Below are 17,662 nucleotides of genomic sequence, written 5' to 3' on the forward strand. Positions count from 1 at the left end.
TTACTTTCACAATAGCATCCAAAAAACTGAAGTACCTAGGAATCAACCTAACAAAAGAAATCAAACACCTCTTCTCTGAGATCTATAGCACTCTGAAAAGAGAGATTGAAGATGATATCATAAAATGGAAAGACATCCCTTGCTCCTGGGTAGGAAGGATCAACATAGGGAAAATAGTCATACTTCCAAAACTGCTATATAGATTCAATGCAATCCCAATTGAAATCCCAGCAGCATACTTCACAGACCTGGAGAAAATGATCCACAAGTTCATTTGGAACAAGAAGAGACTTCGAATAGCAAAAGCAATCCTAGGCAACAGAGACATGGCAGGGGGTATCACAATCCCCAACTTGAAACTATACTACAAAGCTACTGTGATAACAACTGCATAGTACTGGCAAAGAAATAGACCTGAGGACCAGTGGAACAGATTAGAAGATGCAGAAACAACTCCAGGCACACTCACCCACCTCATCTTCAACAAAGGAGCGAAACACCCTCACTGGAGGAAAGATAGCCTCTTCAAAAATGGTGCTGTAAAAATTGGGTTTCAACTTACCAAAGATGAAAACTAGACCTATCTCTCTCACCGTGCACTAAGCTAAAATCAAAATGGATTAAAGGTCTAAATATTAAAACAGAAATGCTGAACCAGCTGGAACAGAGGTTTGGTAGAACTCTTGAAGACATTGAACTGGGATCTCTTCCTATTAGAAAGCTTCTGCACTGCAAGAGAAACCACCAACAGTGTGAAGAGACAACCCACAATGTGGGAAAAAGTCTTCACCTGCTGTTCCTCAGACAAAGGTCTGCTATTTAGAAACTATAAAGAACTTTAAAAAATCAGACCTCCCAAATTTAAAGACCCAATCCAAAAATGGGCATCTGAAATGAGGAGACATTTCTCACACAAAGAAATAGAAATAGCAAATAAACATATGAAAAAATGTTCAACATCACTGGTAATTCAAGAGATGTAAATGAAAACAATGCTGAAATTCTACCTCGCTCCAGAAAGAATGGCTGCTATCATGAAATCAACCAATAAGAAATGCTGGTGGGGCCGTGGGGAAAGAGGAACCCTGCTCCAGTCCTGGTGGGAGTGCAGACTGGTGTTACCACTTTGGAAATCAGTATGAAGATACCTTAAAGTACTAGGACTGGAAGTCCCATTTGACCCAGCTTTTCCCCTGCTGGGTATCTTCCCCAGAAATTAAAAGAATCATATCACAGTGCTATATGTGCACCCATGTTCATAGCAGCACAGTTTGTAATAGCTAAAACTTGGAAGCAGCCCAATTGCCCATCAACTGGAGACTGGATAGGGAAAATGTGGTTTTTTAATAAAATGAAATACCATTCAGCCATAAAAAATGAGAAAGTAGAGATATTTATAGCTAAATGGATGCACATTGAGGCCATACTCTTAAGTGAAATAAATAGGACACACATGTGTAAATCCTGAATGGTTTCTCTAGTGTGAGAAACTGAACGTGTAAATATGTACTAAAAGGTATAATAGATAATGTGAAATAGGAAGAAATGGGGCAAAGGGGAAGGGGAAGTGGAAGGGGTAGGGGAAAGAAAGAAGGGAATGGAAGTAATATGAGAAAATAAAAAAATGGAAACAAAGTCTTTGTAGATAGGGAGGGGTGGAGGGGTTGAAGGGAGGGCTGGGGAAGGGGGAAAAATAAGAACCAAGAGAAATTATGTAAAGGTGCAAATTTCCAATGATGAATATCATTATATGGTATAACTAAAATGTACCAATAAAATTAATTTTAAAAAAAGACAAGGTGACCTGAGAGGGAGAGAACTCAAAAGATTAATGATGTCAGCATTTTGAGGCTGATTTATTGAAAGCATGTGCCAGTATGATTTGAAGACTCTTGAGATGATGCCAATGCTTTCCTTTTTTTTTTTTTTTGAGCTTTGTTATATTATTATTTTATTATATGTCTTTTTGTCATAAGCCACTCCCAATACTTGTGGAGCAAAGAAAAAAACAATAAATAGGTTCACAGCCAAGATGGATAAAATAGAAAAGTCATTACTGGATATAGGAAGTGGCTAATACTGTGTGGATTAGGCTGTCCAGGGATTTTCCTTTCTCTCTCATGTTTTAGAAATGTGTGTATTTCTCATCTGCTTTGCTCGACTGCAGCTTCCTTGAAGGGAGGCCTGTGGCTGTCATCAGTGCATCCTATTACAGTTGCAAGCACAATTGCCTACACACACCACTGTTGAGTACAACTGTGTTTGTTGAATTAATAGCTTGAGAATAGTTCAATACATCTGTAAATGCTAATGTGATATTTTTATAAATTTTATATTACTGCTCAAATATGCATGTTTAAAAAAAAATTAATAGACTACTCAGAAAATTTATTAGAACTCCATTGTCTTTCTCCCTTGACAATACTCTTGATCACAGTAATGGGTGGAATTTGTGTCACTCCTTTCTCCATAGAAGCCCTAGTACTTTATAGTAAATAACTCCATAGTAGTACACATACAAACAGAGAAAACTTTCTTTTCACTTCACAGATGGGGAAACCAAGGCTCAGAGAAGTTTAATTAGTATAATAAACATTGGCTCACACGCAATACTTTCTACATGTTCAACTTTAATCCACTTGCATTGTCAGAGGGTTCTGGAGACAGGAACAAGATCTCCCATAGCTTCTAGATACTCCTCCTCCAGGACAGGGCTCAGAACTTAGCCCATGCCAGTGAAATCTCAGGTTACAAAGATAACTCCCCAGTTTACAAAGAGTCTTTTCTGACTACTAGACATCAAGAGGTGTCAGCATCACCAGGAACACAAGCCCAACTTAGCACTGTGGATATTCCACTCAGGCACAGGCACAAACAATGCTTTTCCACTTTGTTACATCAATCCATCATGGTTATTTTTTTTCCTTATGAGAGCAAGCACTTGAATTATTTTATAAATAAATAATTTACTTCCCAGTCGGGAGGTACTTACTATATTGTAGGATAATGTGTTCCGAATGCTGGTGATTTCAAGTCCAGAAATGAGAAACAATGTGGTTTTGATAGCATTCCACTCTCTGTTTCTAGCCAATCTCTGGAAACGTTGAAGGGTTGGGAATGCTTCAACTCAGTGAAGGGACATCATGACAAAGACAAAATTTTTGTAAACACTGAAAGGACAAGCTGGACTGGGCTGGGCTGGGCCAGGCTCTCTGCCCCCTTGACAAACTCTATGTTTAAAACCCACAAGCAGAGTGCCCGGGGAAGGGGCAAGCCCTGAAGCCATGCATCAAGATCTATGGTTTGACAATACATATTTTTTGGTGACCATCTGGGGATTAAATTAACATATTCAAAGTTCAAAGGGGAGTAGAAATTCATTACTAGAATGGGAGAGGTCATTTTTTTCCTGGATCACTCCCAAACAGAAAATTGAGAACAGGATTTGTTGCAGTAAAACCCCAAAGGGATTGGTTTTTTCCTTCAGTGAAGCCAACAGATGTTTTCATTCTTTTTAGGGCCAACTCTCGGTTAACCAGCACTTGGACATTCAGTTCAGGCTTTTTTTTTTTTTTTCCTTTTTCAAGATATAAAATCACAAGAGCCTCTCTGTGGTCAGTGTTTGAGAGATTATCCTGATGTTAGACTATCTAGTATCTAGAGCAAAAAGTCAAAGCACAAATAAAGTATATTTTCCTGTTTATCAGCATTTTGACTTCCAATATTGTCATCTCATTTTTCCTCTTTACCATTACAATCTCTAGCTATCTCCTTCATGCTAGCATGTAGATAGGTCCTCAGATCTTTGAAGCCTCAATATACACATCCTTCCCAAGTGACCTCATAAGATTCCTCTTCATGTGGTACAACATAGAACAGTTAGAAATTTAGGACAGGCATAGAATTTTAAGTGCCATATAACACTACAATGAATACCTACAGGAGTTCTCATTTACTAATGTTTTTCCAGGTTAAAGATTTTCTTTTTAAACATAGCATCAATGATACCACTGTCATTCATTTATAGTATTCTAGCAAAACCTCAATCCCAGGGGCATGGGACACTGGATGGACATATTTTGTCATCTGTTCCTCCCGTAAGAGGGGGAAGGAAGGAACGTGTAGCATGCCAAGCCCTTTTAGCATTATTATTTCATTTAATTTTCCAACAATATACTAGAATACCACTCACCTCATTATACAGATGAAATGAAAATTTGGAGAGATTAAGTAACATACTCAAGGTCACATGGCTGGTAAGTATCACCTACTACTGTTCCAATTCAGTTTTGCACTGTATATTTTACCTCCTCAATCAAGAGACAGAATATGACAACTTTAAATATAGTTCACCCAGATTGATTTATAAGTGGATTATCTTGTTTGTAAGTGACTGTGGATCTTGGGGATCATTCACTTTACAAGCTTGTGAACCGATGACACCAGCAGTATCAAGTCAAAAGGAAACTAGGAATAAACACAGAAGAGTACAATGTATATGAATGTGTTTATGTTTGCCTAGCTGAGCTAATGTGAATATGACCTGATATGCAGCAGTAAAGGAGTGCTTGGGTGTTTGATGGCCTGAAGGATGAATAATTAGGAGCAGAATATAGGGTATAACTGAGCTCAGATTACAGAGGTTAAGGGTAACAACTATGAGATCTCATGCAAAGTTACGGATGACTGAGGGCTACTAGATGCAGCTAGATAACCCTATCATTGTGCCATTGAGGAAACTAAAGACCAGGGTGGGGTGACTTCTGATGCCTCCCAGAACACCCTCAGAAAAATGAAGAGTTGAGTTGATAAGGAAGCTGAAGTCAAGCAATAAAATTTGCTCATAACTATAAACCCAAGCCATGCTCAGCCAAGACCAGATCTCCTTGTAATCTTGCTCATTTATTTCTTTATCTGAGCGGATTTAGCTCAGTGGTTCCAGCGCCTGCCTCATAAGCACAAGGTCCTGAGTTCAATCTCTGGCACACACACACACACACACAAAAAAGTGAACATTATTTCTTTATCTGTTTGCATTTTTACCAATCAATTAATATCAAATACCAATTGTTGGGTGATTTACTCTACTTACTGGGTACGCCTATAAACAAGTTTATTTGGGTTATCTCATTTAATCATCACAGCAACATTATTCTAATATTACACTGGGAGAAATCAATCTTTTTTTTTTTTTTGGTACGGGGATCACACTCAGGTTGCAGGCAGGTGAGGCGCCACTGAGCTAAATCCCCACCTGGGAAATCAATTCTTAAATGGATTACATAAAGGCTGGGGTATAGTTAAGTGCTAAAGGACTTGTCTTACATTTTAGAGTTTAATCCCCAGCAACACATACACACACACACACACACACACACACATACATACTTTCTTTCTCTTCATAAGTATGAAGGCTTCAGGTAAATATAAAGGAATTTCTCCATGGAAGCATTCTTTTAAGTTACCTGATCATAAACAAGCCACATTTTAATATTAAAAACTAGAGAATAAAAGAAGCAAAAAATAGCCTTACATCCAAGAAATTGAAAAAAACCCTTAATTTCTGGAACAAAGAGGAAATGAAATCAGAATCTGAAGCATGCTGATGATAATCATTAAGGCTGCATAGCAGACTTCATGGAAGATAGTTAAAGGAAGCACTACTAAAATAAAAATTTATATTTGTCGTGTTAAAAGGAAAACTTTAAGCAAAATATATTTAACAGTTTATTTGAGCATTAAAAGATCCATGAATCAGGCAGCATTGAAAACCAGGAGGGGTTCAGAAAGCTCTCTTTAGCAGCATGAGCAGCAGGCTTTTATATGCCAAAGGCAGAAACCAAGAAATCACTGGACTGGTTGCAGCTTGGTGTGGGCTGAGCCAGTGGAAAGTGTGAGCCAGTGGAAAGTCCCCACTGGCTTCTGAATGGTGATGCTTGAGTTTGGGTTGATTGTTTTCATCCAATTGGATTTTGTTTGCTTACATGGGAATCCAGGGTACTGGGGTCACCTCAGCCTAACAGCATCCCAGTGGATTATTTTAACAGTGTAAACAAGAAAGCAGTCACTACTTCAAAACTTTAGGGTATAAACTACAAAAGAAACCCAAAGAAAAAGGAGATAAAAGGATAAATGAATACATCATAAAGCCAAAAGTATGATAAAACCAATAAATGCAAAAGCAAGAAATCCTCTAGATGATAGACTGTTAGTTAAATTTATCACAAAAAATAAAGCAAAGATATTCAAAAGAACAAAAAAGATGGGAAGGAATCACAACTACAAAGGAGATACAAACAATAATAAACTATAGATAACTAAAAATTAAAAACTAAGAGAAATATGTGATTTTCCAGAATTGTCTCCAGAGGGAAGGGGAAAAAAAATCAAAGACTAATTTTCAACAAAGAAACAAGGATATATGTCAAAGAACTACTTCCTAAGAGCTTTTATTTGTTCTCCTGAAATGGTTTTTCTATTCAGATGTATCTAAGTGTTGCTGAAGTTACCCTATCCCATAATAGTTTAGTAAAATTCAACTATGAAATTTAATATAGGACTGATATTTTTGGGACATAATATGTTAAAAATGGTATTACAAATAAGTGTGAAGAAATAGAGATTATTTAAATAATGATGCAGGGACAACTTGGAGAAAAAATTCCCATCAATGCCTTATTAGATGAAAAATATTTAGAAGAAAAAAATAAAAATAAAATAAAAAAAACTATTCATAAATTATACAAATTTTAAAAAATAAAAAATGTTTAGAAGATGGATCTGTATAATCTCATATAATGAAACAATTCCATAATATGAAAGAAAACCTAGAAACTATTTATAAAAATTGATAGGTTAGAATAACTAAAAATCAAATTTTCTGTATAAAAATATACCATAAAAAAGATGAACAGAAAAAATGAGCTATGTAAAATACTGGTGAAACATATAAAAGTTATTTTCCTTAGCACTTAAATACCTCCTAAAAGTCAATTTAAAAAAAATATTTTATTCTTTTATTGGTACATTTTAGGTATACAATACATTTACATTTATCATTGGGTGCTTGTACCTGTACATGATGTATATTGGTTCTTATTTTTCTCCCCATTACCTGTGCACCCTTCACCCCCTCCACCCTTCCCTATTTACATAGATTTCATTTCCATTTTTTTTCTTGTCTCATGATTTTTTCCTTTCCTTTCTTTCCTTTCCCCTTCCCCTCCCACCACCCCTACACCTTTGGACCTTTTCTTCCTATTTCAAATTATCAATTATTCATTTTAATTATTTTAATCCTTATTTACACTTTCAGTTTCTCACACTAGAGAAACTATTCGGTATTTACACATGTGTGTCCTATTAATTTCACTTAAGAGAATGGCCTCAATATACATCCATTTAGCTATAAATGACTCTAGTTTCTCGTTCTTTATGGCTGAGTAATACACCATTTTATTAAAAAAACCACATCTTCTTTATCCAGTTTCCAGTTGATGGGCACTTGGGCTGTTTCCAAGCTTTAGGTATTACAAACTGTGCCACTATAAACATGGGTGCACATATATCGTTGTGGTATGATTCTTTTAATTCTTTGGGGAAGATACCCAGCAGGGGAATAGCTGGGTCAAATGGGACCTCTAGTCCTAGTTCTTTGAGATATCTCCATACTTATTTCCACACTAAAAATAAATTTTTAAAAATCCAACTATGCATGAGAAAAAAAACACTTCTGAAAAAGAAAATGCAAGTAACTTTTAAATACATAGATTCTCAATCTCATTCATAAGAGACATGCAAATTTAAGCTATCAGACTCTATCCCTCGCCTATCAAACTGTCTTCAAAGCACATATGTCGGTGAGTGTGTTAGGAGATAAACACTCTGTCATATGTTTTGGGGTAGAATATAAATTGGTGCAACTTCTTTGGATGGCAATACATCAGAAACAATAAAACATTGAATATCTCTTAACCTAGCAATTCTACTTCTAGATTATAGACAGCAAGAGTGAAGTTGATACCAATGGTTGATTATAATAGGAAAATACTGGGAAGAACCTAGATATGCATCATTAGAGGAGGAGCTAAATAAAACATAGAACATCCATCTATGGAATACCACGTAAACATTAAAAAAGGACAAGGTAGAGACAGGCAGGTCTGTGCACGTCCTACCGAGGTCCCGAGTCACGGGGAAGATGCCGAATCACCCCGCTGCAGACAGGCAGGTCTGTGCACTCACTACCGAGGTCCCCAGTCCCACGGAACATGCCAAATCAGCCCATGCCCCGGCAACAATCCACTGGGCCTCCTCCCCGCTCCTCTGTACAGCCACCCGGTTCCACACTACAAAGACACAGAGGACACCGGACCACCAGACCACGGTACTGAGTCCCGCCGCTCCTCACCCAGAGGTAGAAGCTTCTGAGCCGCCGATCCACTGCTCCTGGTCCAGAGAACGGGGCTTCCTGGTCACCATCCCTCCTGCTGCTCCCAGCCCAGAGAAAAGGGCTTTTGGGGCACCTTCTGTCCCGCTGCTCCTGGCCCAGAGGAAGGGGCTTCTGAGATGCCATCCCACCGTGCCTGGACCAGAGGAAGGGGCTTCCTGGCCACCATCCCTCCCAGTGCCCACAGCCCACAGGAAAGGGCTTTTGGGCCACCATCCCTACCGCTGATCCCGGTCCCTGTCCCACCTCTCCCAGCTCAGAGGAGGTAATCCGTGCAGGCGCTAACAGCCCCCACCCCCAGTCAAAATGAGAAAACACATAAATAAGTCTCAAAACCAGACTTCCGGATCACCTACAGCAACCCCAAAGGGAAATGAGATGGAATGTCGAGGTCCGGCCGCAACCTGTCGAACAAGACCTGAGTGGGGACTTGAGGATTGAGAAAAAAGAAACAGAGAGACGGGAGGGCCCACAAAGACCGAGCCTAAGGAAAAAGAAAGACACAGAGATAGAGTCGGGAGGGCTCCCAAGACCGAGCAAGCAAGTTTATTTTCTCCTCTCTTTTATACACTCAGTGAGTTAGGTCATTAACCGTGACCTTTATCCAAAACACCTGCTTCGTTGTTTACCAGCTCTTTGGGAATTCCCCACCCTCATGGGCTTCCTTGTTTCTCGGGCTTACAGAACGTTCATAACGTTCCAGGGCAATCTAATTCGGCAAGTACGTGGTTCCTCATAACATAGTCTCCTTGCTCTATATTATGGAGGGTAAGATTAAACATGGATCCTCTATGGCTAACACTGCTCTCCATAGCTAACACCGCTCTCCACAATGGAACACTCTGATATTCAACCACCTGGACCCACTGAACTGGCAGCAAAAGGGGATCTGGAAAAATGAAATAAGAAATAATTTCTCAGATAACAGGAGAAATTGTGCACCTAGTGCAAGACATGATTAATAAATCTAGAGAGGAGCTCAGGAACATGATGGAATCCCAACATAGGAAACAAATGGAATCCATAAAACAGATGCAAACAGATTTCCAGGACATGAAAAACTCCACTGAAAGTCTACACAGCAGAATGAGCCAATGTGAGGACAGAATTTCAGATACAGAAGATGAGACTGCAATTAGTGACCAGGAAAAGAAAAATTGCTTCAAAATTAAAAGGGAACATGAGAAATCACTCCAGCAGCTGCTAGATGATGCAAAGAAGAATAACATAAGACTGATTGGGCTCAATGAAGAAACAGGAGAGAGTGCAGATGACATAAAAAAATCTCTTCACAAAAATAATGGCAGAAAACTTCCCAAGCAGGGGAAAAGAGCTTGACATACAGATAAGTGAGGCATATAGGACTCCAAATAGCCTTGGTCAAAAAAAATCTACACATTGGCATATAATTGGTAAGATTCCAGAAACACAACAGAACAAAGTTCTACAAGCAGTCAGAGAAAAGAAACAAATCACATACAAAGGAAAGCCCATCAGAATCACAGCAGACTGCTCAACACAAACTATCAAGGCAAGAAGAGCTTGCAGTAACATATTTCGAGCACTAAAAGAAAACAGCCTCCAACCCAGATTGATGTACCCTGAAAAACTATCTTTCAAAATGGATGGAGAAATAAGATACTTTCATGACAAAGAGCACCTTAGGAACTTCATGAATACCAAAGCAGCACTCCAAAGAATTTTACACAATATCCTAGGAACAGACATTGAGGATCACAACCCCAGGAAGCAAAGCAGAATGAATCCATCTGGCATGACAAGAAATTAAATGTAAAGGGGGAGAAATCAACAAAAAGAAAAACTCATGGCAGTGACAAGTCAATACATTTCAGTTATAACCATCAATGTTCATGGTCTCAATTCTGGCAGAATGGGTCAAGAAGCAAAATCCAACAATATGCTGCATACAAGAAACACACTTAATTCAAAAGGAAATTCATAGAATGAAAGTTAAAGGGTGGAAAACAATACTCCATATGACAGGAACCTGAAAAAAAGCAGCATTAGCTATCCTCTTTGCAGATCAAGTAGATTTCAAACCAACACTGATTAAGAGCGATGAAGAAGTACACTACTACCTTGTAAAAGGAAGAATCCAAGAGGAAGAGATGACAATCATAAATATCTATGCACCAAACACTAGTGCACCCAACTATATAAAACAAATACTAACAGACAAGAAAAGTCATATAACCACTAATACATTACCAGTGGGGGACCTCAACATCCCACTGTCACAAATAGATAGATCAACTAGACAAAAACTAAGTAATGAAACATTAGAACTCAATCGAACTCTTGAACAAATGAACTTAACAGATGTTTACAGAGTCTTCCACCCCACAAAATCAGAATACACATTCTTCTCAGCAGCACATGGGTCATTCTCAAAAATAGACCACATACTCACACAGAGAACATGTTTAAGTAAGTGCAAAGGAATTGAAGTGAGCCCCTATACATTATCAGACAATAGTCCAATGAAATTGGAGATCCATAGCAAAAGAAACTCAAAAAATTTCATGAACAAGTGGAAATTGAACAACACACTTCTAAATAACCAATGGGTCACAGAGGAAATTAAAGAAGAAATCAGACAGTTCCTTCAATTAAATGACAATGACAATACAACATATCGGAACCTATGGGACACAATGATAGCAGTCTTAGGAGGGAAATTCATAGCAGTGAATATGCATATTAGGAAAACAGAATGAGCCCAATTAAACCACCTGATGCTGAACCACAAGCTTCCAGAAAAAGAAGAACAGGACAACCCCAGAGCTCATAAAAGGGAGGAAATTATAAAGATCAGAAGAGAAATCAATGCAATAGAGACCAAGAGAACGAGACAAAAAAATCAATGAAGCCAAGAGTTGGTTCTTTGAAAGAATCAACAAAATTGACAAACCCTCAGCCAACCTTGTTAGAAAAAGGAAAGAAAAGGCCCAAATCCATGCAATTAGGAATAAAAAGGGTGACATTACAACAGATCCAGCAGAAACCCAGAGGATCATCATTACCTACTTCCAGAACCTATATGCCAATAAGATGAAAAACACAGAAGAAATGAACAGATTCCTAGATATATATGAATTACCAAAGTTGAATGAAGAAGACCTAAAAATTCTGAACAACCCAATATCAACCAATGAAATTGAAAAGGTAATTAAAAACTTACCAACTAAAAAAAGCCCAGGCCCTGATGGCTTCACTGCTGAATTCTACAAGACATTTAGAGAGGAACTGCTGCCACTACTGTTGAAACTCTTCAATGATATTGAAAGGGAAGCAATACTCCCAAATTCATTCCTGGAAGCAAGCATCGCCTTGATCCCCAAAGCAGAGAAAGACCCAACTGAAAAAGAGAGCTATAGGCCAATCTCACTAATGAACATAGATGCAAAAATCCTTAATAAGGTAATGGCAAACAGAATGCAGAAGATCATCAAGAAGATCATACACCTGATCAAGTGGGATTCATCCCAGAGATGCAGGGATGGTTCAATACATGCAAATCAATCAGTGTAATAGACTATGTCAATAGAGCCAAGGATAAAAACCATATGATTACCTGCATAGACGCAGAAAAAGCATTTGACAAAATCCAACATGCATTTATGATAAAAACCCTACAAAAAATGGGAATAGATGGTCTCTACCTCAAACTGATAGAAGCCATCTATGAAAAACCAACAGCCAATATCATACTAAATGGTCAAAAACTGAAATCCTTCACACTCAAATCAGGAACAAGACAAGGATGTCCACTATCACCACTCTTGTTCAATATAGTTCTGGAAACATTAGCCATGGCAATTAGACAAGAGAAAGAAAGAAAAGGAATAAAGATAGGTAATGAAGAAGTCAAATTGTCATTATTTGCAGATGACATGATACTCTATATAGAAGACCCCAAGAACTCCACCAAAAGTCTTCTACACTTAATAACCAAATTCAGTCAAGTAGCTGGTTACAAGGTCAACACACAAAAATCAATAGCTTTCCTCTACACCAATGACAGACTCACTGAGAGAGAAATAGGGCAAATAATTCATTTCACAATAGCATCCAAAAAAGTGAAATACTTAGGAATCATCCTAACGAAAGAAATCAAAGACCTCTTCCCTGAAAACTATGGCACTCTGAAAAGAGAGATTGAAGATGATATCAGAAAATGGACAGACATCCCCTGCTCCTGGGTAGGAAGGATTAATATAGTGAATATGGCCATACTTCCAAAATTGCCATATAGATTTAATGCAATTCCAATTGAGATCCCAGCAGCATACTTCATAGACCTTGAGAAAACAATCCAAAAATTCACTTGGAACAAGAAGAGACCCAGAATAGCAAAAGCAATTCTAGGTAACAGAGACATAGCACGGGGTATCACAATCCCCAAGCTGCAACCATACTACAAAGCTACTGTGATAAAAACAGCATGGTACTGGCAAAGAAACAGACTTAAGGACCAGTGGAACAGATGAGAAGATTCAGAAAGAACGCCAGACATACTCGGCCATCTCATCTTCAACAAAGGAGCCAAACACCCTCACTGGAGGAAAGATAGGCTCTTTAATAAATGGTGCTGGAAAAATTGGGCTTCAACTTGCCAAAGATTAAAACTAGACCTGTATCTCTCAGCATGCACTAAACTAAAATCAAAATGGATTAAAGATCTAAATATTAAAATAGAAACTCTGAACCAGTTGGAACAGAGGTTAGGTAGAACCCTTGAAGACATCTGTGTAGGAAAAGATTTTATGAACAAAATCTCAGTTGCACATGAACTAGCAAAAACAATCAACAAGTGGGATCTCTTCTTATTAAAAGGTTTCTGCACAGCAAGAGAAACCACCAACAGTGTGAAGAGACAATCCACAATGAGGCAAAAAATCTTCACCTGCTCTTCCTCAGACAAAAGTCTACTATCTCAAATCTATAAAGAACTTAAAAAGATCAGACCTCCCAAATTTAAAGACTCAATCCGAAAATGGGCATCTGAAATGAACAGACATTTCTCAGACAAAGAAGTAGAAATAGCAAATAAACACATGAAAAAATGTTCAACATCACTGGTAATTCAAGAGATGTAAATGAAAACAATGCTGAAATTCTACCTCGCTCCAGAAAGAATGGCTGCTATCATGAAATCAACCAATAAGAAATGCTGGTGGGGCTGTGGGGAAAGAGGAACCCTGCTCCACTGCTGGTGGGAGTGTAGACTGGTGCAAGCACTGTGGAAATCAGTATGGAGATACCTCAAAGAACTAGGACTGGAAGTCCCATTTGATCCTGCTATTCCACTGCTGGGGATCTTCCCCAAAGAATTAAAAGAATCATACCACAGTGATATATGTGCACCCATGTTCATAGCAGCACAGTTTGTAATAGCTAAAACTTGGAAACAGCCCAAATGCCCATCAACTGGAGACTGGATAAAGAAAATGTGGTTTTTAAAAAATAAAATGGAGTACTACTCAGCCATAAAAAGTGAGAAATTAGAGACATTTAATCATAAGTGGATGCACATTGAGGCAATACTGTTAAGTGAAATAAATAGGACACACATGAATAAATTCCAAATAGTTTCTCTGGTGTGAGAAACTGAAAGTGTAAATAAGGACTAAATGTATAATAAGTAATGTGAAATAAGAAGAAAAGGGGTAAAGGGGAAGGAAGTGGGAGGGCTAGAGGAAAGGCTAGAAGGGAATGGGATTAATATGAGAAAATGGAAAAACAGGACCAAAATCTTTGTAAATAGGGAGGAATGGAGGGGTTGAAGGGAGGGCTGGGCAAGGGTGAAAAATAAGAACCAAGAGAGACTATGTAAAGGTGCAAATTTCCAATGATGGATGTCATTATATTGTATACCTAAAATGTACCAATGATTAGAATGAATAATCAATAATGCAAAATAGGAAGAAAAGGTCCAAAGGGGTAAGGGTAGTTGGAGGTGCAGGGGAAAGGAAAGAAGGGAAAGGAAAAATGCTGAGAAATGGAAAAAATGGAAATAAATTCCTTGTAAATAGGGAAGGGTGGAGAGCGTGAAGGGAGGGCTAAGAATGGGGAAAAAATAAGAACCAAAATGCATTATGTAAAGGTACAATTCCCAATGAGAAATGTAATTGTGTTGTATACTTACAATGTACCAATAAAAGGATTTAGTAAAAAAAATAAAATAAAGATACAAAAAGTTTCAAAAAAAAAGAAAGGACAAGGTAGCTCTGCAATGAGCCCTTAAGTATATTGTTAAGTGAAACGCAACAATAAAAATCTATGAGTAAGTATGACTCCTTGCTTGAAATCACAAAACAACTTTTGTGTCCCATTACCCCATTAAAGTGCCCTCAATAGGGAAGGTCTCCTACTCCTGGATGACAATTTAGATAACGTTCATGACTTTTCCAATCATTGACAAGTTCACAGTATTGTATCACTTTAGGTCACCAACTCAATCTCAAGAATTTAAAATGCCCAGTCCAATATCATAGTCAAAGCTGCCAACTTAGTGTTACTATTCTACCCCCTCACCTAGAGAAGGTTTGCTTTTTCTGGCTTATCTTTTATGCTACTTGTTTCTGACCATTCTAAGGTAGGTTGGCAAGAGGCAAAGGAGCATGAAAGTGAGAACTTGACTCTACTGCCTTAAGATGGCTTTACTTGCTCTAGGTTTGACAGGTATTTAAAGTTGACATTTTTGACATTTTTTCCTTAGAAGTAGAGGAACCAATTTGTCTTGGATTATGTGAGACTTTCCTGGTTTTAAAACTGAAAATCCCATGACCAGAAATATTATCCTGAGATGTAACCATACTCAAAAGACACAGTTGCAGCTCTTTGGAGACATCTCTCTCGTAGATATAAAGAGTGCATCTTTATTCCTGGGGTGCTTGTGATGTGCTCATTTAGGGGCATAGACCCAATGTAGCAAAAAAGTTTAAGATTCCCGAAACTGGTTTCTGAGTATTTCCACTGAAGATTTTTATTTTGATATGGCACTCAGGTTGGTGTTTGACAATCCATTACCTGTCATCTATCAGTCTTGCCTGAAAGGGACATTTTAGCATCCTATTTGTATGCTTATATGTGCATAGAATAGCAGTGGAAAGATTATAAAGAACCACAATTGGCTCCAAGATAAGAGATGAGTGGCAGAGAAAGTAAAGAAATGAACTTCTCCCTATTTACATTTTTGTATCATTTGTGTCATTTGTACACATTACCTAGGAAACACTTTAATCAGTTAACCCTTCTAATAATTGACAGGTAGATTACCCATACTTAAACCTACCCAAGTTAATACAGGTTTTACATAAAACTCCCTCTTGAAGCAGATTTTCCAGCAAAACATGAAGATTAAATACATTTACAGAGGCAAAAGAAGTGTTTTTCTAACAGGCTGTTTACCCCATGGTCCGCTTCATAGAACTGCCATTCTTTATCATGGAAAGGGCTGAAAATTGAATCCTGTGCCCTTACTTACTTTGACCTGATGCTAATAGAATGCTCTCCACCATGACATTTGAGACAGGTTCTATTGATGAACCAGAAATTGGAAGCCTTGGTTATAGCAATTCCCAACAGCTGTTGTGAAGGGTGGATGTGTTCTAATTAATTTATTCTTTCACATACAGGTTAAATTATTCTAATCCCAACTTTAAGCGGGATAGGCAGTATTTTTAGCTAGAACATTCAGAGAAGAAAAAAGGATGATTCTTCTATCTTTAAAAAGTCAACATATTCATAGTTCAGAAGTTCTAACAAATTTTTTTATTACATTTATTGTTACATTTTAGGTAAACAATATAATGACATTCATTATTGGAAATTTGCACGTTTACATAATCTCTCTTGGTTCTTATGTTTTACCCCACTCCCCTGCCCTCCCTTCAACCCCTCCATACCTCCCTATTTACAAAGACTTTGTTTCCATTTTTTCTTTTTCTCATATTGATTCCATTCCCTTCCCCTACCCCTCCCACTTTCCCTTCCCTTTTGCCCCTTTTCTTCCTATTTCACATTATCTATTTTATCTTTTAGTCCTTATATACACTTTCAGTATCTCACACTAGAGAATATTCAGTATTTATGCATGAGTGACCTATTTATTTCATTAAAGAGCATCACCTCAATGTGCATCCATTTAGCTATAAATGTCTCTAATTTCTCATTTTTTATGGCTGAGTAGTACTCCATTTTATAACCCCCCCCCCCATTTTCTCTATCCAGTCTCCACTTGATGGGCAATTGCTTGCTTCCAAGTTTTGGCTATTATAAGCTGTGCTGCTATGAACATGGGTGCACGTATGTCACTGTGTTATGAATCTTTTAATTCTTTGGGGAAGATACCAAGTAGGGGAATAGCTGGGTCAAATGGACTTCCAGTCCTAGTTCTTTGAGGTATTTCCATACTGATTTCCAAAGTGGTTGCACCAGTCTACACTCCCACCAGCAGTGGAGCAGTGTTCCTCTTTCCCCACAGCCCTGCTAGCATTTGTCATTGGTTGATTTCATGATAGCAGCCATTCTTTCTGGGGTGAGGTGGAATCTCAGTGTTGATTTCATTTACATCTCTCAAATGACCAGTGATTTTGAACATTTTTTCATATGCTTATTTGCTATTTCTACTTCTTTGAGAAATATCTATTCATTTCAGATGCCCATTTTCAGATTGGGTCTTTAAATTTGGGAGGTCTGATCTTTTTAAGTTCTTTATAGATTCTAGATAGTAGACCTTTGTCTGAGGAAAAGCAGGTGAAAATTTTTTCCCACATTGTGGGTTGTCTCTTCACACTGTTGGTGGTTTCTCTTGCTGTGCAGAAGCCTTTTAATAAGAAGAGATCCCACTTGTTGATTGTTTTTGCTAGTTCATGTGCAACTGAGGTTTTGTTCATAAAATCTTTTCCTGTACCAGTGTCTTCAAGAGCTCTACTAAACCTCTGTTCCAGCTGGTTCAGCGTTTCTGTTTTAATATTTAGATCTTTAATCCATTTTGATTTTAGTTTAGTACATGGTGAGAGACATAGGTCTAGTTTCAATCTTTGGCAATTTGAAACCCAATTTTTACAGCACCATTTATTGAAGAGGCTATCTTTTCTCCAGTGAGGGTGTTTGGCTCCTTTGTTGAAGATGAGGTGGCTGAGTGTGTCTGGAGTTGTTTCTGGATCTTCTAATCTGTTCCACTGG

At 38.0% G+C, this 17,662-nt stretch overlaps 1 long non-coding RNA gene across 1 annotated transcript; it reads right to left on the bottom strand.

The window, feature by feature from the left end:
• Positions 1–2,418: 2,418 nt before the first annotated feature.
• LOC110345486 (uncharacterized) lies at positions 2,419–8,973 on the bottom strand. The gene is made up of 3 exons (XR_015442346.1): positions 8,806–8,973; positions 8,411–8,542; positions 2,419–4,467 (listed from the first exon to the last, which is right to left on the bottom strand). It is a non-coding gene; the product is annotated as an uncharacterized LOC110345486 (long non-coding RNA).
• Between the last annotated feature and the right edge of the window lie 8,689 nt (positions 8,974–17,662).

This window comes from Heterocephalus glaber, unplaced genomic scaffold, assembly GCF_053883595.1.
Source record: "Heterocephalus glaber isolate CG9 unplaced genomic scaffold, H.glaber_assembly_v1.0 deba00001543, whole genome shotgun sequence".
Taxonomy (NCBI): Eukaryota; Metazoa; Chordata; class Mammalia; order Rodentia; family Bathyergidae; genus Heterocephalus; species Heterocephalus glaber.